This window comes from Platalea leucorodia, assembly GCF_965183815.1.
Source record: "Platalea leucorodia genome assembly, chromosome: 3".
In the NCBI taxonomy this organism is placed as follows: domain Eukaryota; kingdom Metazoa; phylum Chordata; class Aves; order Pelecaniformes; family Threskiornithidae; genus Platalea; species Platalea leucorodia.
This window is the reverse complement of record NC_138825.1, coordinates 115,583,166-115,607,374: the sequence shown is the minus strand read 5'-3', so window position 1 is coordinate 115,607,374 and position 24,209 is coordinate 115,583,166. Positions and strand designations below refer to the sequence as shown.

At 42.4% G+C, this 24,209-nt stretch overlaps 1 protein-coding gene across 1 annotated transcript in view; it reads right to left on the bottom strand.

Moving 5' to 3' along the window:
- VSNL1 (visinin like 1) overlaps positions 1-23,987 on the bottom strand; it is a gene marked incomplete at its 3' end in the record, with an annotated part of 95,401 nt that extends 71,414 nt beyond the window's left edge. Inside the window, exon 1 of the mRNA XM_082305812.1 lies at positions 23,897-23,987. The remainder of the gene's footprint in view (positions 1-23,896) is intronic.
- Between the last annotated feature and the right edge of the window lie 222 nt (positions 23,988-24,209).

Here is a 24,209-nt window from a genome sequence, read left to right as displayed (position 1 = left end):
CAGAGGACGCAATATAAAAACCGTTGGCTGCCAGAAGGCAAAGAATTGTTTGAGCTGGCTATAGATGTAACACTTTTTTTCTTTCCTTTTTTTTCCTAAATTACTCCAAAAAAGACTCAGTATGAAGAGAACCTGTTACAGAATCCCCTCTGGCACTGAACAAGACTCCAAATGATGGACTTTTGGTAGTGATATTTTTCAATTTCCAAGACAAAAGGGAATACAGAACAAATTATATTCAGGAAATCTGCCTGCTTTTTCATGGTGGAAAAAATCCCTTCATCTTTCCTGACCAGAGCAGCCCCATTACTAAGGCCAAGCAAAAGGGGAGGGGAGTGAGTGTATGTCAAGAAATAGATTCAGGGAAAAGGATCAAAAATCTCTTTTCTCACTTATAAAAAAACTGTGTTATATTCTGTGGGAAAATGTGTGTATCTTGGAACAGCAAAATGTGGACTTCAAGACAAATGGTATAAGGAGCCAGATCTACAAAGACATGCAAGCACTTCTATAGGTCTGGACTACTGGCTAATGTAGATGCTGTTATCTAATTGCCTTGGTTCGTTTTTATTCAAGTAAGTCAAGGTGATGTTCAGTATAAATGTATCAACCGTCTCTCCGGCAGCTTGAGTGCTCTTACGAAATCTCACCAAGTACCTAAATAGTTATGCAAATCTCATCTGAAGTATTTAGTCGCTGCATTCCCTGCTCAAAATGCAACTTAAACTCTGCCACCTCTACTTTCTAAGAATATGACACCAGCATACAAAGCAGGCCAGGCACTGAACTTCATAATGCTAGCCTGTGCATCCATGCTTTGTTTTATGTGGTACCACTTCTTAGCATTTTGAAGGTCCCAATTTCTCACATGCTGCCACTGTGAAACATTCAGCTTGGCATTTGATTCTTCATAAAAATAGCCAGGCACATGAATAATCATATGTCATATTAATATTAGTCCTGGGGAGCTGTGAGCGCACATTAACAGAGTGGGGTAAGGAACATGCCTGAATAGCCCAGTGTAATTACTGGCTATAATCTTGCTGAGAAACACTGACATGTATATAGATGTACACACGCAATAAATATAGGCTAAGATGGTTTTATTATGCAGACGTGCTTAGTGTTAAGAGTGTCTACTCAGTATTACCATGGCTCTGCTGTCAGACAGACGGTTAGGTAACAGTAAATTGATCATGAATCTCAGCCCCAAGTTGTCCCTCTTCTTCCTCTTTGTCCAATCATTTCCCCATACCTTTGGCTTCCTCCCCCTCCCTGACAGCATGCTTGCCAAGTGAATCCCAGTAAATCTGTACCAGCCCATCCTGACTCTTTCTCCCACTTTCCTTTCCTCCCTCCTTCCTACCTGGCTCTTATTCCCTACTCAAGGCCAATTCTCATCACCCCTGGTGTTTTATCTGCACTTTTCCTTTTTTGGCTTTTCATCAGCAAAAGCAGTGAGAGCAGCTATGTTCATAGCATGCAAGGTGTATGCACATGGAAAAAAAAAAGAGGTAGTCTTGCTTAAGCTGCAGGGAAATTAATCTGGGCAACACCTTATTCACATTTAAACAACCTTGGCATCTTCAGGCAAAAAGATAACACAACCACTCCCAACGAGTGGACAGGGATGGACGACCAAGCTGCCAGCAGGGCTGTCAGCATCTTGCAGAGGGGTAGCCGTTGAACAGGAGGGATGAGGGGCAGGCCTCAGCATGTTTAAATGATGCTGCATGCTATACAATATTTGAGAGCATTTCATGTTAAAAAACAGGCTGTAAAGCTAAGTGAATTATGCATCTTATAATTATGTTGTGTAAACCTTAAACAACCCAAGGCAGCCATCCGAGAAACGCTATGATTTACAAGCGTGAGATGCAGATGCAGGGACGAAGGCAAGACTGACACAAATGCCTCCCTCACATGTGGGCAAATGTGCAGGGTTTGTATGTGTATGTGTACTCCTCCAACTACCCGAAATCACTGTGGACTAGTTGGAGGAGAAGCTGCTCACAGAGAGGAGCTGTCAGTGGGCAGATAGAGCAGGAAAACCAGGTATGTTCATTGGCCGTAACGGCGAGTGAGACACGCAGCACAATGTTTTCAGATCCTAAAGGGTCTTGGTGAATCTAATCCCCTAAAAAGTGGGATAGGAGGAAGAAGTGTGGGAGGAGTTGATATCCCTAAGGGAAGACATTAATTTTCATATCCTCAAGTAGAAAAAGAGAATTCAAACTATGGGGGAGAGATGCTGTTACTTACATTTTCTACAAGTTATTCTATATCCCTTCTTCTCTCCTTAAGCCTAACAAAGCAGTGTTGAGCAAACCTATTTGTAAGTAAGTTACTTGCAGCAGACATCACTGTCCACCCATCCCATCGCCTAGGTTTCTAGGTTGAAGCTTGAACTGGTTTTGTTTGTTTTTTTGTTTTTCCGAGAACAAACGCAGAAATGAACCTGACTCTTGCTGCTGCCAGTCTACCCCTGATAAAAGGATAAAATGGAAACAGAAAAGGCATACTTTCTCTTTTAAGAACTAGCTAAACTTCACAAAATAGCTTTTCAGAACATCTAGGAAAAACATTTTTTAAGGTTAAGAGGAACAATCAATTTGTTCCTGTGCTCTGCTTGCCATATAGATCTGTTGCCGAAAAAAAAAAAGGAAAAAAATCTTAAATCTGACAGGCATGGGAAAGCCCTAAGGAGCTGCAATCCCCCAAACAACCAAACAATTACTGTCTTGAAGTTTCCATCAAATTAGTGCCTGACACCAAATAAAGCCACTTGACAGTCTGCTCATTCTTCACTGATGTCATACTTCCGCCCTATTCCAGTATCGGTGCTCCAAACTTTTTTAGAAACATTATTCTTCCCTAACTTGAAAGGACCCAGGTTGATTTATGACTCTGAGAACCTGGCCAGAATACAGAAGGACATCAAACTGTCAGTCTGTAACTTAATCTGTTCCCTCAAGAAACTGAATGAAAATGGGTTTTTTTGTTATTAATGATGACAGTAAATAACAAAAATCAGTCACAAATTTTAAAACTTTTGTATGACCAGGGACAACAGAAAATTGACCAATTGTACTATTAATTCCAAAGTATTTGACAAAGAAACGCTATTGACTATTTGGCAAAGAAAACCAAGAGAAGACTCTTTTTCTCTAACACAGCATCCACAAATCATGCACGGAATAATAACACGGAAGTTATTATATAGTCAGTAGCAGGGAACTTGATTAATCCAGGTTATTTCTACCTGGGTGGTAGCCATTAGAAGTTGGATATCTAATCTAAACTAGTCATCAAGGCTCCACTGCAATCCATCCCATGCTAAAAGTATATATACAAGATAAGTGGGATTAATTGGTTTCTGGAGATGCTTACTCTTGTTTGACTAACGATAAAGCCTACACTAAACTAAATTAGTTTAGACCAAGCACTTACCAGACAGCTAGAATGGCATGAAAAACAATTGTACCCCTTGAGCTCAGACTCAGCTGACTCTCCCAGTCTAGGGACAACTGCAGAGCCTACAGCCAAACTGTGCTTCAGCCCTCATGACCCAAACCTAGGTACCACCTGGCTGGCCAAGAGCAGTGAGGAGGCGTGGATCTTGGCTGAACTTGTGGGATAAAATAACTCAACGTTACAGCAGCCCCTGCGCAGACTCTTCCCAAGAAATTGTCTTTCTGCCAATACAGCCAGTTACCAACCTGTTTCAAACAGCTCTTTTTTGGGGTCCAGATTTACTAACAAAAATCACACACCTTTATGTTCTCTGATTTCTCTGGCCCTTGTATGGCCATTGTCATATGTTCATTCAGTTAATAAGCTTCTCTTGGATGAAAAATGGTGACTATGTTAACTTAATTATTTTTAAAGGTATTTTAATAGTTTTGACAGGTTAGTACCACTGACTTGCTGACACTTCCACAGGGAATGGCTTAGTACCAACTAGCTCCAGTCCCTGGTAATTCATACATAAGTAAGAACACAGGTATTTCTACAGTATTATATTTCTGCAACTCTATAAACTCATTTTGTATTAATGTATCAATAAAAGGCAACTTTAGAAAATATTTTCTATCTGGTGTTACACAAACAATTAGTTGTAACATCCCCACTGCATGTACAATGGTTAGTTTCAAGCACCCAGAGATAGGTAGATATCCTGTAAGTCCTACTTTTCCAAACAGCACAGGTCATTTTAAGAGGACTAAGTTACCAGGCATCTAAGCACAGTGTAAATTAATTAAACAGTTTGAAGCAAATTCAGTCACACCCAAGGGTCCCAGTTCAGGAACCATATAGCTCTCTTTACCTCCAGGTCTCATGATATGTTTCTCTAGATTCTTGTTTTTCTTAAAGAATTGTCCTCTGAATATAGAAATGACATGCAATCGTCGTTAACCTCAGCCTTAGTTAAGCTTCTTTGATTTGCTTTCAACCATGACATATACTCACTTTGTCCTTGCTTTTGCTCTCTAAAGCAGTTTATAAAACTTGAAAAAAGGACTGCTTTGTATCATATGGAAAATAACTGTGCTGTAAGGAACAATATCAAGGCTGAAAAGCCTAAAATTAGACCCGCAAGCTTTGCTTTCATTGGCAGCGATGTGTGCACATTCATATTGTCCTAATCCTACATTCTACCTCTTCTATTCTTGCGAAACACACTACTTTCTGAAAAACACTGAAGTTTAAAATTAGCAAACCTCTCTGATTCAAGGGTATACTGACCTTGGTGATCAGTTATTTTGATCACATTCATCTTTAGGCTTTAACAGTGAATTACAAGATCAGCTTATTTTCAAAAGCAGTAGCAAAGAAAAAGCATTTGTAGAACAAAAAGCTGAACATCTCTGAAATGGTGCCTGGAATAATCCTGTAATTTCCAGGTTGCTTTTTTTTTTCCCCTCCTAAGAAAACTCAAACACAAATCTAATAGCTGTATTTTTCTATCCTGAAAGCAAGCTAGTGAGGAGATATGCACTATATAAAGTGGCTGGTGCTGGGCAATATGGGACTAACAGGGATAATTTAGTCATAACAGTTAGCATCTATGATATATCTATTCTCTTCTCAGCTACATCCATTCAGTTCCCGCTGTAGTCAACAGGGGGAATAAATAAGAGCAAAATGTATCCAAAAGGTCAAACTTCATGGATTTTCAAATGAAGAAAGCCACAGAGAGGCTAAAGTGAAACTGATGCTAGCTACTGCCTTAGAGATAATGCAAGCTGTTGCTAGTGTAGTGTTTATTTTGAGTGTCTCCTCGTGGAATTTCAGGATAAAATATGACATTGGCAGTCAGCCTGAAGGGGGTATAGTCAGAGCAGTCCAATTTCAACAGACTATCAAGATGAACTGTTGGGAGTTATTTTACAGGTTTATGGCTATAGCTCACTCTGAAGCACGGTGTTATTAATATTTGTAGAACACTATGATATAAATAGCAAAACTACCTCCATCACCTAGATATCTGTGGTATGCTCTGACAGCGCACTTTTTAGATAACTAAATACCATTAAATGTGCCACAAATGCTATACCTGAGTTACGATGTTAGATACAGATATAAGTAATGCAACAGTTATTTATCCATCAAAAAATGCTGATGTGGATCTCTAATGTAACACTAGCATTAACAGCCTTAGCCACAAAATCAGGGGGTGATTTTCTGTTAGAAAACAGAATTTAAGTCTAGCACTGTTACAGTGAACAAGGAGCCAAATAGCTTCTCGGAGTGAGGAGCAGGGGAAGTCTAGACGAAGCTGGTCCTGAACTGCATTCAGTGTTTCCCACTGGAAAATCTGTGGCCATAAAAAGTTATGTTTTCAAAGTAAGACAAAGAGCAGCCAGAGAATACTATTTATTTTATCACACTGATTTTGTCAGTATTTCCTAATGTTTCCTACACCCTGGAAACTGCGTAGGCTGTCCTTCAAGCTTCACTTACCCAAGCAGCAAGCTCCACGGGTCACATGGTGGCATTTCAGACAACATCGAGCTTTTGGAAAAAGAACTGAGGCTAAGGTTGTGCCACTGAGACAAAACGGAGATATTAACCGCCAACTGCCTCATGAGCGGGCTGTCACAGCATGAAACCCTGAGAAAGGTAAATACACCCTTCTCAAGGCCAGGAAGTTTTGTCCTAGTTCCAACCTCAGAATGAGGTAATTTCTTCCTGGGACAGCCCTTCATTTGTGCCTGATTAAGCCAGGTAATTACCTCCTGGATTCTGTGGGTAGGAACACGATGTGCAGTAAGTCCATTTATGGAGCTGTGGTTTCAGTCTCAGGCTTAGGTTTGTATTCTTCCATATAGAGAGTTGCTTTTACTGCCTTGATAACTGCCATCTTTCAAGTTTCTCTAATTCTTCCAAACTCTTCTAATGATTCAATCACTACGGTCATGCCTGTACTTGCATATTAGTTCAGACTAAAATCAGCTGTGGATATGAACTACAAAAAGTATTCACAACAAATTCAAGGTAATAACACTCTCATCCCTTTCTTATTCTTCAGAAAAGCATCTTATTAACATAGGTATGTTTCCAGAGAATAACAATTTTCTAGACTAAGAGTATCTACACATAGAACTATTTTGGAATAGTTTTCCCCAAAGAACATCAGGAACGGGAGAGCTCCACTTTGCTATTCACTTCGCTACTTGAACGTGATCTCTCATTTTACACAGAAGGTATAAGATCCATGGACTTAGATACCTACAGAAAGAAATTTTATATTATTTATTATTGATTATAATGGATAATCAGTAGAAGAACTGATTCTACTGTGAGATTTTATCGGAAGTGCACTGGAAGGAGAATTACCACACAAAAATAATCAAAATTGTTAAAGATTCTGCAGTGTAGAATCCTTTTTAAAAGATTTAAATTAAATTAAAATTAAATCTATTTTAAAAGATTCCCCACAGATCCCTAGATCCCCACACAGGCTATGCACACTGGCGCTGAATACTTTATAAACGTTATATACTCCATACTACACCTTATAGATATTCTGCACAGAGGTAGAAGGTTGCTTTGCAAATTTCTTCATGAATAATGTAGAGAAAAGTAAGTTAGGCTCTTCTGGAGCCAACTGACAGAGTAGAGGTAATGGCACGATATCCTGAGTCTGTGTGTGAAATAGCTGAGTAAGAAACTTTTCCGCAAAGCTTCCCACAGACCTTGGGGAAATGTGAGGTTAAATTTGTGACCTGGGCATAGCTGATGCAGGATATTTATTTCTTAGGAAAAAGAGGTTATCATTCAAGCTGTCCGTGGTGTCTTCAGGTCTTTGTTCACTTCGAGTGTCTTCATGGTAGGTGCCAGCTGTCATTAAACCAGTGGGTGCTGAGGCGAGTTGTGCACTGGACGGCCAAGGTGCCCCAGCTCCCAGGCATGTCCCCAGGACGGCTCTCCTCAACCTGCCCAAGGCAGAGACTTGGTGCCAGCAGGCTGTGCCCACAGCAGATGCAGAAGCAGGACCCCAGCAGCATCCTCTGTGCTTTACTCTACGCCGTTCATTCCCCAACCAAGTATGTACTTATTTCACTCCAAAGCAGTCTAGACATGAGCTAATATATATACAACACAGATGCACAAGAGATTATTACCTGACACAAAACCAGAAGAAACCATCTGATAAGAGAAAAAATGTAGACAGGTTGAGTAAGCTTCATGCTAGTGCATATATTCCTTTCATAATCTCCTTTTTGAACAGCTACTTCATCTGCTCACCGCAGAAAGGGCTGCTTGCTGCTTCCCACCAGCCGTACTCTGCATTTCCACTACCTGAGGTTTGCTTTTATTTTGGCTGAGTGGAAAGAAGATTTGGAGAAATCCTTGCAGGAATGGCAGAGTGGAGGGAGCTGCCTTATCTATTGATCGTTGCATGCTGCCCAGGAATAGAGACAGGATGAGCACTGTTTCCTCCCTGCTTGTTCATCTGTCCCCCTCGGGAACAAGCAAAACTGCAGTGACACATTAAGGCATGTGCTGTCAAAGTGCCTCAGGCAGAAAAATAAGTGAAGTATCAAGTGACTGACTCCCTTCAGCTCGCCATGAGATGTAGGGCTGTTCCAGCCAAAGCCCCACTACTGTTAAACCATACATTTAAATTTTTAATTTAGAGTGATAAAAAGTTATACAATCATAGAATCATAGAATACCAGGTTGGAAGGGACCTCGAGGATCAGTTGGTCCAACCTTTCTAGCACAATCTAGACGAGATGACCCAGCACCATCTCCAGCTGAGTCTTAAACATGTTCAGCATAGCGGAGTCAACCACTTCCTGGGGAGATTATTCCAGTGATTGACTGTTCTCATTGTGAAAAATTTACCTCTCATGTCCAATCGGAATCTCCCTGGGAGTAACTTGTACCCATTACCCCTTATCCTCACCATGGGACTCCTTGTAAAAAGGAAGTCTCCATCTTCTTTGTAGCTGCCCTTTAAGTACTGGTGCATGGTGATGAGATCACCTCTAAGCCTCCTTTTCTCAAGGCTGAACAAACCCAGCTCTCTCAGCCTATTCTCATACAGCAGGCTTCCCAGACCCTTCATCATCTTGGTGGCCCTTCTCTGCACCCCCTCCAGCCTGTCCACATCTGTTTTGTATAACGGGGACCAGAACTGTACACAGTATTCCAGGTGTGGCCAGACAAGCGCTGAGTAGAGAAGGATAATGACTTCTTTATCTCTGCTGGTGCTGCCCTTGTTGATGCAACCCAGCATCCTATTGGCCTTCTTGGCTGCAGCAGCACACTGTTCACTCATGTTGAGCTTCCTGTCCACCAGGACCCCCAGGTCCCTTTCCACAGAGCTGCTCTCTAGCCCAGTGGATCCCAGTCTGAGCTGCACTCCTGGATTATGTTTTCCCAGGTGCAAGTCCTTACACTTGTCTTTGTTAAACTTCACAAGGTTCTTGTTAGCCCACTCTTCCAGCCTATCCAGATTTTCCTGCAGGGTGGCTCTCCCTACCAGAGTGTCTACTTCCCCACTCGATTTGGTGTCATCTGCGAACTTCATCAGGCTACACTTGATCCCGTTATCCAGATCGCTTATGAAGATACTGAATAGAGTTGGGCCCAATATTGATTCCTGGGGGACCCAACTTGTGCTGGGTTGCCAGTTTGAAAAAGAGCCATTTACCACCACCCTTTGGGTGCGGCCTGTCAGCCAATTCCTGTTGAACAGTCTGAAGCTACAGGAACAGGATAAAACCAGCAGGCTCTTTTGCTGAAAAACAACCAGACTGTGGAGTTCTACTTTCAGAATACACACCTAAGCTGAAAAGTTTGCTGTATGAGCTCCGGAGTCTTGCTGTGCTGAAATGAAATTGTACAACCAACTCTTACATAGGGCAGATTTTCATCTTTTGTCTTCCATAATGTGGACTTGGCTGGCAGCACTTGCTAACAACTCAATGGAGCCTGATTTAGTTGAATTGGCTTATATCCAGTGTGATCGGTGCTCAAATGACTCCACTTTTAAATATTTTGCCATAATAATAAATGGGAAGTAATGATCACCCATAGTTGGCCAAAGAAATACAGATTTTTCGAAGGAAAAACAGGGAACACATGACTTTTGGACCATTCCACATAAAATACATACCTTTCCTTTTCTTCTGCTCCAGTACTTCTTAAGAAACTATTTTTACCAGATGTCAGTCTTTACAGTGTCACACCCATTCCCCTCCAAAACAAGCAAGAACAGATAATAGCCACTTCTGCCAACTCTTACTGTAGTGACAAATCTCGGGCACATAGATTAGCAGAATGTAACTGGTTATGCCTGTTTAATGCACTGTACTGAGAAATCTTTACGTTCCAGTTTATTCACAGTCAAACTGATTTCTAGGTAATGCTTCACATGTCCAAGGGGAAAAGCCACAAAGCCTATCTAAAATGAAATTCAGCTATAAATTATAGCAGTGCTCTACCATTTTATAGTCTGCCATAAAGCATACAACTGAGAAGTCAGTTGCTGGCTTCTTTCTAAAGGAGAACTCCAAATCCAAGAGAGAAACTGACCTGGGACCTTATTTATTCATAGTGCTTTGACAACCATGTGTACATGAGCAATTTTCATATGTGTAGTGGAGCATCGATACCAGTATTTTATTACGCAAAAACCTAAGATGAAAAATATGCCAAGGACTATAGCTAAACTCATAATTAAAACTGATGTAATAATTGTATGCAAATGTAATACAGTGATGTAATTAATCCAGTGTAATTAAAACTCAGAGATAACAGAGACATGCATCTCCTCACTATCTACTTAAAGAGCCCAATCCGTGCTCTGCAGCCCACTTCCTCATCAGCTCTAGTCCAAGTGGATCACCATTATCACACCACCACCCAACTGAGATCTCATCAGCAAAAGCATAGGAACCTGGGAGAGATGTAAATACCTGCTTATTTCCACTTTATAAATATTCAAAAATGAGATTGGTGGTGGCCTAGTCATTTAAATTTAAAGTATACAATAATTATTACTTTTAGTTCATTAACACTTTTATTTCTTTTTTAGTTCATCAACTACACACAAGCACTTGCTTCTGTAAAGATTTATAAGGGTAGCCAATCTTTCTAAACTGCACTGTTTGGTACTTCATACCAAGTACCTGAGAGAGCCAAGAGGATAGACTAGCCTCAGGAACAGGTCACAGGCAGACAACGATCACAGCTCTGGATTGGTCCCACTACTCCATGGGAGGATGTGATTTTAGTGATTTTAACCTGACATAATCTAGTTCTGCTGCCAAAAAGGGTTATACCCTCCAAAGAAAACCTCTCTCATTTTTCAAAACAGCTCCTTGCCTAATGTCTTGTGTATACCTTAGGATTTGTACAGCGATGTGCAAGGCAGGATAAGAGAAAACTGGCCATGGCCCTTCACCCCAGAAAAGAAAAAAAAAGGATGTTTTGGTGAGATAAACCTCAAAGGAATGGGTGGTAATAGGGAAGTGAGGCAACAGGGAAAGCTTCCCTTTCTAGCAGATGCATGTGCTTCAGTGACCATATCGACCCAGCCAGGAAAGGCTGGGTTGGGCTGGATGGAGAGCTCAGCCCAAGCTGGTGCCACCATTCACCCTCCCACTGCCAGGAACAGAGATCACCTGGTGCTGGGGTAATCAGACATCGCCGTTCACTCAGGACAGACCAGTGTCACACCAAAAGTCCAATGGGGCACTGCTTTCATCCACATTTCCAGGTCTGCATCCTCATTCATTTCAAACCTCAAATGTGGTCACTCCACCAGCAGATCTTGTATTACTCGTCTCACTGCCAGATGCAGAAGACAATCATCAGTATGGGAATGATACCTGAACTGTATGGGCAAGTCATCTGAGGAAGAGATTGGCCTTTACTGATGTACGGGACTGAAACACTTGTAGTTTATTGGTGAAAAATTTACACAAATGCCTAACGTTTTTCCACCTTGACCTGTAACAACTAGAAATAGGGTTTTTGAGGTTTTGCCCAACCTCGCAAACTGAGCTCCTCCCATGAAAGGAACTTCACTGTAGCACTGTGATCAAGCAAATAGGTAAAACATGGTCTACAATTCACTATGAGAATCAGGGTCTTGGATTCCATCCTCTGCTTTGCCATCAATTTTCTAAAAGCTCTTGGACAAGTCACATTTCCGCCTCCTGCTTCATCATGTAATACGATGTGAATGAAATAATTTGAAATTCTATAAATTTGCCAATACTGTAGGTGTCATATCCCATTCAAAACTGACATCAACGGTGAAAAACTACACGGCACATAAATACAAATGCAAACCAATGAGCAACTTGTCATTTAAATACTTCAAAACCAGGGCCCCAAACTAACAGCTTTTTACTGCATTAAAGTAGGATTTTTAAAGGCAGCAGTTCAGTCATAAGATCAATGAATCATATGATGAGAGAACATATAAAGTCTTATGCAAATGCTCCACATTTTATTTTTCAATCCTTCTCCCCACTTAGTTTCATGTCCCAAATGCCTCTAGATGAGCAAATTCCCGTGCACCTACACACAACTCACTGTCAGAGGGAGCCTACACTTGGGTTGTTTCTCTGGTCATTTTTAGGACTTACTTGTATGTAACTTAAAACCATCTCAATTCCCCTTCTCCTTCCCCAACAGCTACATCTATCACCCATCTCACTTACACATACATATAAACAAAGTTATCACAGCTCAGCTAGCTAGCTGCTGGCATCTTGGTAAGGCCTCCTCTAAGCACCTAACTCAGTGAATGCTTTTGCCTTAGTACAGTTCTGGTACAGCTTGGCTACCATTACATACGAAGAAGTAGTTCAGAGAAAAGTGGCAAGAACCAGCTGGATTTATAACTAAATTCATTTGTTCCTAGCAACTCAATTTTTCCCAGCAAAGTTTTCTCACACCACCTATAAATCATGAGAAGTGGTGAAACTGTTGATAATTTTCCGTTTCTAATTAATCACCTCTCTTGTGAGAGGTTCTCCACTCCTCAGTCTTTCAGTCTTTCTTAGACACTGATGCCTTTACCTTCTGCTAACTTCAAATGCTGTCCTACTCCTTTTCCTTGCTTCTCCCTTCCTTATTGATTCATTTATAATGTCTTCTCCCGAGCACTGAAATCCTCACAGAGCTGGTCCTGCCTACATCTCTGACATGATTCATGATCACACCTTCTCCTTTTCCCCCAAGTCTCATCTCCTTTAGGCTATGAGCTTGCTGAACACTTACACCTACATTTCCAGTCAACTCTGTGTGTTCAAACCAACAGATTTTCCCATGTATTTAAATCTAATCACTCACAGAAGTGTTTTGGTGGTTCAGGATGTACTTTGCACTATTCAAATCCACTCCTTGATCCAATTTTTTCCAGTCGGGATCTGACAGATCAGCTCACAGAATAAGTCTTTATATTTGTATGGCGTTGGACTTTGGTCCAGCTACTTCAGGGTGGGATTGATTCAGAAAAGAAATTTCCAGTTCACATTCAACTCTATGGGAATTTTTAATAATGAAGCACCATAAAGTCATCCTTCCATTTGCTCCTAAATATTTCCTGATGTCTGTGCTTGTCAACATTGCTGCTAATGCCACTGCCCACTTGATGGCATTACATTACATTTCCTTCCACTGTACAACCACATCTAAGTCACTTTTACTGTAATTTTAATTTCTGCACCATGGCCAATTACCATAGCATGGCTGACATGCAGTGACTTTGTCCCTATAACTTGTGTGAATTCAATTCCTTTTTTTTTTGTTCATTCTCCTAGATTCAACATTTGTAAAAGAGTACCTCATTACTCAAGTGTCCAGAGTGATACCACTAACTTTGACCATTGAGAACAAATGAAAACCTGCTCATTTCTGCAGACTTCTCGCAGGTATTTTCAAAGGAAAACAAAAGCACAAGACTGAAATAGCTATTAGCTGCTGTGTAGGTCTTACTAGAATGAGGTATCCCATAAATTACTATTCTGAGTGACAAAATGCAGAGTTGCAGAAATAGGGAATATGTTAGTTGTCTCACACAGCTCTGGATGTTGAAGCCCTTCTGAGTATATCAATGCTGACAACAGTAAACGGTTGGGTTTACTGGGCAACACTGAGAATTACAACCTCCAGATATCTGTTACATATAATCCCAGAACAACCTTGACCGTTTCATGAACTCTTTCTTTTATCTGGAGATGAGCTGACATTGATATATTGTTATTGGTCATCACTAATACATTCCTATTGGCTACAGGGACATGCATACAGCTGAAATGGGTCACATATTGCAACACCATGCAATTTATATGGAAGAAGGTGGAATTTTCAAAATATCTTTCTGTCTCCCCCTCAAATGACTATGGAATATAAGACACCCACTAAAACTCAAGCCATAGTTGGACATAGGTATTTTTCAAATATTTGAAGCAGATGAAGTTGCAGGATTTTTTTCTTTTTAATTAAAACAGCAGCAATACAAAGCAACGGTAGGACTGTTTGATACCAAAATATTAATTAATTTATTATTTTATATTTCCCATGAATTTCTCATGCAAAAATTCAGAATGTTGTTAAATTGTTTCTCGTTTATTTATAGTTGCATATGATGAAAAAAATCTACATTCAGTGAAAAATATTTGAAGGAGGTACTAATCTAAAGTAATGTATCTCATGAGTAACTGCAATTACCTTCCAAACAGTTCTCTAGCTCATTCTTGTCTAAAGAAAGCAAACTGCTTTGTGGCTGAAGAACTTGCATTAATAGATTTTGTTAAGCTAATTAATAACGTAGATGTTATGGCATTATGTGATATGCATATACTGATAGGAGGACCATTGATAACGGTATGTAGAAATAAAAACTGCAGAATATGTTATGCTAAATTATTGTAACATTTTCAGTCGCCTACATCTTCCTATCCCGACATTACACAACGCAAAATAAAAAAAAATAAAAAAAATACATAGGCTCCAATCCTACTGCACAGATTTACAAGAAGCTACATATTGGGCCTTGCACTAAGATACCGGCAGTTAGGGCACTGAAGAGAGTGATTCAATGAACAAAGCAGACAGACACACAGAAAGAACACAGCTGTATTCAACATCTGTTCACATTGTACTGAGACTTCTTACAAACTGCTCTTTGAAAATATCAGTCTAGAGATATTTGGATACAAACCCAGCTGTTTAGAATGTGTTCTAGGGTGTATCTACATTGCAGCCCCTGCAGCTGGAGCAGAGCGTGTGCCTGAGTCCATTTTTAACTCGCTGGCTTTGCCACTGCAAACAGCCCCGCTGGGGCAAAGCAGAACGTGGTGTAGGCTGCAAAACCTGCTCAAGGGCAGGATGAAGACCTGCGTACATAAGCCATGCTAAGCGCCGTACTGCTGTGTCTGGCTTACTGCAGGTACATCGTATACTTGGTTTAGGGCTAGTTTTGAGTATGTCAGCATACTTCATTCACAACCTAGTGACTGCAGAATAAATGTATCCTAATTAGCTTTGCAGGAGATGGACTCCATCGCTGCTATCAGATATGGATTGATCCAAAGTCACTCCATGAAAACCCTGAACATGCACCTTATCTTTCTGCACAGGTTGTATTTACATCATCTCCTATATGTTGTTAAAATTTTAATAAAATATTTACCTTTATAGCACCGTAAATATACATGCAGCTGCACTTCCTAGAACATATATGAAGGCCAGATCCTTGTTTTATAAAGCTCACAGTTTAAAAAACAAACACAAACCCACAGTTAAAATGCAAGATGAAGAAAGCATCCACCACAGTGAAACATGCACAGCCAGGTATTGTTAAGGAGAGGGAGACTCTTAGGCAACAGGAGACTGTGGGAGCAGAATCAAAGAAGAGAGGAAGCAGAGTCAGGGAGGTAGGAAAAAAGGGATCAGTAAAAGCTGAAGGATGAGATAAGACGTGAGGCAGAGTTAGTACCTGCTGACACTTCAGGATTACATTCTCACATAACAGAGTGGGAAGCCCAGATGAGTTAATGTTCACTTCTTAAACCATGTAGAAACTAATATTACTTATTGATCTGTGTTTCAGAAGGACCTCTTTGTGGCAGGCAGAAAAATACAAAGAATCATAACCCTTTCCAGCCCTCCTATTTCCCCACACAAGAATTAAAATAAATACAAAATAGCCATTGAACTAAACACTCGCCCAATGTGTACCATAGCAAGAGACAGCTCTTGTAAACAAAACTTTTTAATGAAGAATGATAATGGCTACTTTGTGATCTACTTACCATACCTGAGGAGGAAAAATGAGCCTTAGTAGCTACTTCTCTTAAACACTCTGGCATTTCAGTAATACAGTTGTATCCTTAGAAACTCAGTGACAGAATAAGGCAGGCATATTTTATGTAGTTATATGGGAAAAACAGTTTGTGATTCTTTGACTCTCCTCATTTAAGAATACATAACATAAAAGTTTTAACAAGGTAAAACAACTAACTGTCTGATTTCAAGGCCAAAAAGCATGCTAATCGTCTAGATTTTCTCATTCGGCATGGATGCCAAGGACCAGATTCCAAGTCCACTGGAGCACATAGCAGAGCATCCTTTGACCTTACAATGTAGTTGATGTGATCAGATCCAAGAGTACTAACATATGCAAGTCAGATACAAAAAAACTCCATGTGAAAAATACAGGTCAAACTTCGTTAGGGGACATTTGAAGATACAGTCCTTCTGTATAAATCAGTCTGGTTTGCAAAAATCATCAGTATGATCCAATGTTTTATGTCTCAAACTAAAATTCCTTTTCAGGCTATCATACTTTCAAACTGAAAGCCTTTATGCAATTCAAGACAGGTATTTCAAGACCATTCCTGAATGTCAGTACTCATTTGTATAATTTGAAAAAAATATATGTTTAAAATGAAAAATGACTGCTTTAAAAAAGTATAGTATATGTTCTGTTGTAATGAAAGCACATCGACTATAGCAGTATTGGCCGGATATGTGCTGGATATTAGCAATACTTTCACAAATAAATTTTTGCAGTGTTATCCATTATGTAAGCTGATTTTATTTTCAGTGCTAAGGCCTTGTAAAAATGTTCATTTTTACTAACTTTTCACATTTTTTTTTCTATGTATATCAACCTCTATTGAATAACAAAAGCATTTTAATTCAAACTACTAACTAGTATCCCAAATTTCATTCTCTAAGAGCTTTCAGTTACTTTGTATTTCTAAATATAGCAGATAAGAGTACGCAGAAATATGCTGTATTCTAAGAGCTTTTATAAACAAGATGTTCTAATTTTAGAGGACTCCATTCTGAATAAAGTCTAATTAAATACCCAGATATTCTCAAACGCAGTCCACAAAAAGGATAATATTCAGCTCTCCTCAATGCCATTTAATTCCATCTTATAGCGAATGATTTAGTATCTACTTTTGAGTAAAAATGTTTTCTACTAAGTGGAACACTACTCTTTTATTAAAAAAAATAATATTCAGTAACATACTGCCTTTGTGAAATTATTTTTAGATACTAAAATCAATTCACAGATACTTTACATCCACTTGGCTCAACAGCTGATGTGTTTAAGATTAATATTTTTTCAACTACTTCATGGATTGATTGGCTCAAGAACTGTTAATGAAGTCCAGAACCAAGACACAAAGTGTACATTTTAACACTAGGGATAATTAACTATTAGAAAAACTTAGGGAGAACTGACATAAATTTTCCATTATCTGTGGTCTTTAAATCAAGACTGATTTTGTTTTCCAAAAAAAACATGTATGTGGTTCATGAACAGGAGACTACATAGAGGTATCGCTGACTTAAATGTTACGGACTCTGCTAGACACTTGGCTAAAATTCTCATTATTACGTCTTGTAGAGTTAAACATTTATGAATCTGAAAGCTTTAATCTCTAGAACACAACTTCCTATTTAGCTACAAGTTAAAACTAATTAAAGTAATTTTCATCAAAAGGTTTAGAGCCTTATATTTATTAGTCTAAAAGCTCTGTAAATTACTGCCATAGCTTGTTTTCTTCCTGAGTATACATTTTGACTTGTACAGTGCTGAAAGTATATTCTTCATTAAAGTCTGAACAACCAAGGTAATTCCATTGGTTGTTGGTATTATACCGGTTGATTCAACTCATCGGGAGTTAAAACAAAATTCCACTATTTTCTTTTGTCTAACTATAGCATGAAAATACCTAAGTAGGACCAAAAAGCCAGAAGTTAGATGTCATTTATAAGTCTTACCATCATGGATCTCAGTTTTTATGTCTTTTCATCAATGAACTTTGAGGTCTAAGTTAGTGAACAAGAAATAGGTAAAATGATTCTTTCCGGTATTTTGTAAATTATACAGTAGAGCTGCATAAAAACAATAATGCTTTTCTGAAATAATCAATTATTTAAAATTAAATCAACTTTAAGTCAAAAGTGATTAAAGGTCATTTTAATCAAAAAGTTTAGTGTTCATATATATTAGTGTAAAAGGTATAAAAATCACCATTACAGCTTGTTTTTTTCCCCGCACATCAATTCAGACTCTTGTAATGCTGATTGTGTGATTCTTCCTCAAATGGCTTTGTGATGATAAAGAAAGAAATTTTAAAATTCTTATCTTCCTAGTAGGAACTTATTTTATTATAATTATCTTAAAAGAGCCACTCGATTACCTCAAATTATCGCTTCTCATGACTTCAAAAAGTTTAAGTTGTTGACAAACTCAAGAGTGTGTCAAACTCTTGCTCTTCCAAAACAGTGAAATTGGGGAAGTTATAATACATTCTGTTAACTTTGTAGTCTGCGATTGAAAATGTGACTTAATGGGGTTTGTTCCAGGCAGAAAATCTTCAATAAGATCTGTAATACTTCTTCCTTTGTCCTTGATATCAGAGTTTCAGAATACATCATTTTTAGGTCAGCAAAAGATGCATTTGTCATCTCACTCCCAATGAACACTGTTTATTTCAATTAACTGTGGTTTTACAAGTTATTTTACAAAACATATTCTGTTCCTTACCCTCCTCGGGGGAATAATCACAAAGAAAAAGAGCTTGATATTTTTATAAACACATCAGTGAAACTCAGTATCGAGTGCTTTCTATTTTTCCTTCTCCTTCAACCGCCTCCTTGAAACTACTTACTTTTTACAACTTTCAGCTATGAGACCATCTCCAATAATCTGCCTTAATTTCCTACATGTATATTATTGTCCTTTGGGTCATATTCATATCTAAATGTGGAAAAGCTCTTGAAAGCAGAGATCCTGCGGATAATGTCCACATAAAGTTTAAAACACCAATTGAAAAAATACATATATATTCTTAGCAACTTAAATCATAACTTAAAAAGCAATATGGATTTGAAGCACTACCCGGAGATTTTGTACTCCATGAACAAGTATCCTTTTTATCATCTGTTTCATTATCTTTGAAAAGGATTATAGCTATTACTCTCAGAGCTATAGTATAAAATTCAAAAGATAAGATTCTCTCTTTCTGTGGATAAAGACAAGAGTTGGAGCTGAGGTAGGAAAGCGCCTCCCTGTGATGGGAGCCCATCTGGATCCTTACATCTTACAGCACTACATACGCTCATAGCCTTCCCTACTCGTGCTGTATTCTTGTATCAGGCAACGTTTTCAGCGATGCCATGTAGAGAAGCTATAGAGTGAGTCATGATCTTTCCCAAGGATTAAGGGAAATAAACAGTGAAGATAATTGGTAAAGAGAAAAGCGATCCAAAGATGCAATTAAGGCACACAAAGATCAGAGAAGAAACAAAATTACTCTCCAAAGGAAGAAAGTAAAAGGCAAAGGATGTATAGAATGGCAAAAGGTATGCAAATGCAGGTAATGTGGACCCACAAGAAAATGGGGACAGATGAAATGGTCTAGGTTCATTACAGTGAAGTCTGAGTCAAAATTAGGCATGAGGAATAATGCAGGAAGACCACATGGTTGTTCTTCTCTGTTAGTGTAAGACAAAATTAAAGGAAAGCGCAGAATCCATTGGCAATCAAAAACACTCTGCAACAAGCTTCTTTTCAAACCACTGTAATGACAAAGGGTATTTAGCCCCAGTCCACACTGGTAAAACAATATGCATTAAAAACAAAGGGATGAAGTACCAGTGGTGAAAATGTTTGACATCACAGACAAGGAACACTGTTTCTCAAGGTAAGTGCTATGTGTCTTAATTCTAAGTACTTCAAAAACACATTTGCCTATCATATTTTAAATTGTCTAACTCTAATTTCAATTAGTCTACATTGCTGTTTAATTCACAATTAGAGGATGAGCCAGCATTATTTGCCCAAGTGACAAACTTCTGGAATTCCACGGGAATCTGCAAAATTTACAGAATTGAATACTTAAAGTACGAGTGTGAGGCACAGATATAATACAAAAAAAAAAATCAGGAATGCACAGTGCAGCCAGACATAACATTAGAGTTCCAAAACTGAAAAACAGAACCAGAACAATAGCTTGAGAAGTACACAATTTTGGAAACTCCTATAACAAAGTTCACCATATTCATGTGTTTGTTAAAAGGAATCTATATTCTTAGATTTAGATCCTGCCTGCAGCTATATTGAGAGTAGAGTCAGAAAGAAAAATCAAGAGGGCTATACCATCCCAACACACCGAAAAGAGAAGAAATGGAGCTGTGGGAGCGCGGTATTACAGCCCGTGCCCCATGCCCTCGAAAGGGACCGCGCTGGAAGGCACGCTGGGATCCCCAGCACACCCCCGGCCATGCTGCAGTCAGCAGGATGTTGCACCCTGGGACACATGCAACGCCTGTTCCAAACAGCACCAAAGCCAGCTTCATTGCATCGCTTCCATCCCACAAAGCCAGCCTGATTTCTGCAAGCTGCATCAGCAGCCTTCTGCTCTGCTCTGCCCTGTCCATCCCACCACATCCTGGTTAGACTTTGCCTTACCATTCCGGCTAGAGCATAATTTTTCTTCTGATTGGTACTGTAGCATGGTATCAGCTATGACAATTCTGGTATATTACACCAGGGGAGTGCACACAGGGAACTGTAAAACAGGACTGACAGCAGCAGGGACATCTCTGGCATTTGCTCTGCGGTTCTGAGGTTATGTAATGCTGTGGTAGTCTGAAGTAGACGTCGCTCGACGACACAGCTGATGTGCTGTCAATAGCTGGACATTCCAGAACACGAGGCACATCATTGAGAAATCATTGGAAAATCAGTGGTGTAATTCTATGTACCGGTATGCATTTTTATGGGGCAAGAAGAGAGGGCAACCTAGAAAACCGATTAAATATTGCAGTTTTATGTCAGAAAAGTTTGTGGCTAAATTACTTTTGAGCCCAACAGGATAGGGATTCAGTCCTTAATTAAAAGGCTGGAATAATACACAATGAAGATTAAGAACATGTTTTCTTATTTTTCCTTGACAGCAGCATTAGCCCAAACTACTTGAGGCTTTGTTTGAATGGAGAAGCAAAATGTAATTAAAGTTTTAATTAAAATTGATCGCAGTCCACAAACCTGAAATAGATAGTGCCGTTCTAACACTGTCCTGGAAGACCTTTCAAGTAAACTGATGTTCTTAAATGAACTGTGTTCTTTTTTAAAAAAAAAAAAAAAAGGCATTCCGTCAAGTAAAAGGGTAGTAGTAAAAACTAATGAGTCCGAAAATGTGCCATAGAAACAAACTACTAGTAAAGCAGGTATTCTGAAAAGGCCAGTGAATATATATTTTACAAATACTGAGCTTTCTCACATACTTATTTTTCTCTGAATGTGAGGATTCTGCTCTTTATCATATTCCAGTTAGTAAATATGTGCATCTTCTTCATAAAGAGGTGGTGGTACCTCTGAGAGCTGAACTTTCTAATACACGAAGGAAGAAAACACCTATCCACAGAAACACTCACTACAAAATATTCCTAAAAATATTTTGCTAGCAGAACTGTTGGGAGCAGTACCTGTATCTCTTAAACATATCTGCTACAGTAACATCTTCTGTACAAGAACATGCAATTTATTCATACATTTGGCCTTTTGCTAATTGGCCAAGGCTCTGGCATGCAAGTAATCATATTTCAATTTTAATGAAAAGGGCAGGGTTTTTAATTACCCTGTTATCCGCACGGTTTCTTTGTCAGCCAAAAAGCCTCGTGGTGCAGGTAATCGCCGCCCCCCTCCCCGGCCTTGCTGCACGGTTTCGGGCGATGCGGGATTTGGGAGCGCGGTCCCCCCGGCGGCACCTCCGCAGCGGGCGGGAGCTCTGCTGCCCCGAGGGCTCCGCACCGCCGGGCTCGGGTTCCCCCTCCCTGTCCTAGGAAGGCGGAGAGCCCCGTCCCACCTCCGAAAAGCCCCTGAACAGGCTCCTCAGGGGCGGGGAGGGGGGGGTCTGTAGTTGCATAAGATCAGCCCCCCCCCCCCCCCCCCCGCCTTCCCCCCCAACCTCCGACCGTTTCTCCTCACGTCGGGGGCCGGCGCAGCCCACCCGGGCTGGGGCAAGGCAGGGGAGTGCCGGGGAGGGGGGACACCCCAGCAGAGGAAAGGCTCATAGGGTTGGGGACAGGATACAGAAGGGGTGTGGGGGGACCTTGCAGGTGGCTTCATGCAGGGAGGGGACCGCCCGGCTGGGGGGGGAGGGCGGGGCATGCCCCGGTGGGGGCTGTGAGGAGAGCGGGCGGTTCCGGAGGGCTGGGGACACCCCCGGGGGGAGCGGGGGAAGCCTTGCACCGGGGGACTCGGCGGCACGGGCAGCCCTGCAAAGGGCAATGAGCAATGAGGGGGGCGCGGAGCGCAGGGACCCGCGGTGCGCGGGCTGTGCGGGAGGGAAGGCATCGCTGGGGGGCCCATCCAGCAGCCCCCGCCGGCGGGAAGCCCGCCCCGCACCGCCCGAGCCCCCGTGTCCCGGCGCGGCACCCCCGTGCGCTGAGGAAGCGTCCCCGCCGCAGCGCGGTGCCCAGCGCGCTCCCCCAGCACCGCACTGCCGGGCGCCGGCCCTTCCCGGCGGGGGCCGAGGGCTGAAGAGCCCCTCACGGGGGGGCTGGGAAGAGGAGGGAGCAGCAGCCCCCGGAGCAGCGGCAGGCTTGCCTCCCCCTCGCCCCCGCACAGGCAGCGCACCCCCCGCAGCGCACAACTCATTTTCAAGCGGTGCCTGCGCGCAAAGTTGCGCAGGCCGGGCCGCCCCCCGCCCGCGCTCCCTCCCTCCCTCCGCGGCCGCGCATCCCCCGCACCCCCCGAGCCCCCGCACTCCTCTCCGCTCGGGTCAGCACGGAAAACGCCTCGCTTTCCCCCACGGCTGCTCACGATCTGCCTCAACCTGCTCCTCCTTTTGTTTTGATCTCTGGAAATGAAATTCTCTCTCCTGCCGTCTCCTTTCCCTCCTCCTTCTCACGCCTTCGTGTGGGAAACGACTCGGATGGCACACCAGCTTTTGTTATCTCCTCCCACCTCCATTTTCACTCCGACTGATGCCCAAGTAAATAGCAGGAGCGCGGCACCTCCACCCCGCGCCTACCCCGCCGGAGGGGCGAGGCGAGCGCACCCACTCGCCAATGCAACCCAAGGCTTATCCTGCAAACACCTCGCATGTTATATAAAATAAAATAGTAAAGTAAAAAAATCTCTTACAGGCAGTAAGAATATCAATAAAGCGATCGCAAGGATGGGGAGCACTTCTGCCTTCCCAGTGGGTGAGATGACCTTGCGAGGACTGCTCTTGCTCTTCGGTTTCACACGGTCTTTTTGTTTGTTTGTTTGTTTTCCCCTACTGGAAAAAAATAACGACCTTTTCGCTATCTCTTTTCAAATGAACAAGAACGCCAAAAGACTTCCACTTTCACCAAAACATTTCCAAGTGCAAATCATTAAACGACCGATCAACGCTCCCCTTTGACGGTGTCGGTATTTCTGTCCGGATGGATGCGGGATCCGGGCTCCTATCTCGCAACAGTTCACGGCAAATCGCTGCGGACGCAGTTTCCCTCCACCTCGCCCGTGAAACACCCGTGAAACACCAACTCCCGCTCACGGAGCGGCGAGGAGCAACCGCGCACAGCAACTTTCCCGCTGAGGATGATCGCGGGGCGCTCCGCACCTCACACCGCCGGCCCCCGCCTCAGCCCCCGCCGCGCCTCCATCCCGCCGCACTCGCACGCACCCCCGCCGCCTTCCCGGGAGGAGAAGCCCCGCGCCGGGCCACCCCCGGCGCAGCCTCGACCCTCCCGACCTCGCCCGCCCGGCGGGCAGCTCCGCCGCCGGCACCCCGGGGAAGGTTCCCGCCCGCACCGAGCCCGGCGGGCGGGCGGCTGCCGAGCCCGGCGCCGGGCCCGGCGCCCCCCGGTGTATCCCCGCCGGACCGCGGGGCGCACTTACAGAGGGCGCCGAGAGCTGTCCGCGGTGCGGAGGAGGGCGCTGGGCCGCGGGGTCCCGCCGCGGTGCTGGGGCCGGAGGGACGGCGGCTCGCTCCGCGCCCGCCCGCCGCTCGCGCCGCACCTCACTCGCGCCGCCGCCGCCGCGCGCCCCCGCTCCGCCCCGCGCGCCGCCCGCCCGCCCCGCACTGCAGACCGCCGCCCCGCGCCGCCCCGCGCACGCGCCAGCCCCGCGCCCCGAGCATGCGCGCGGCCGCCCGCCGCCGCCGCGGGCGTGAGGGAGGGGGAGCGCGAGCGCGGCGGGTCGAGGCGGGGCG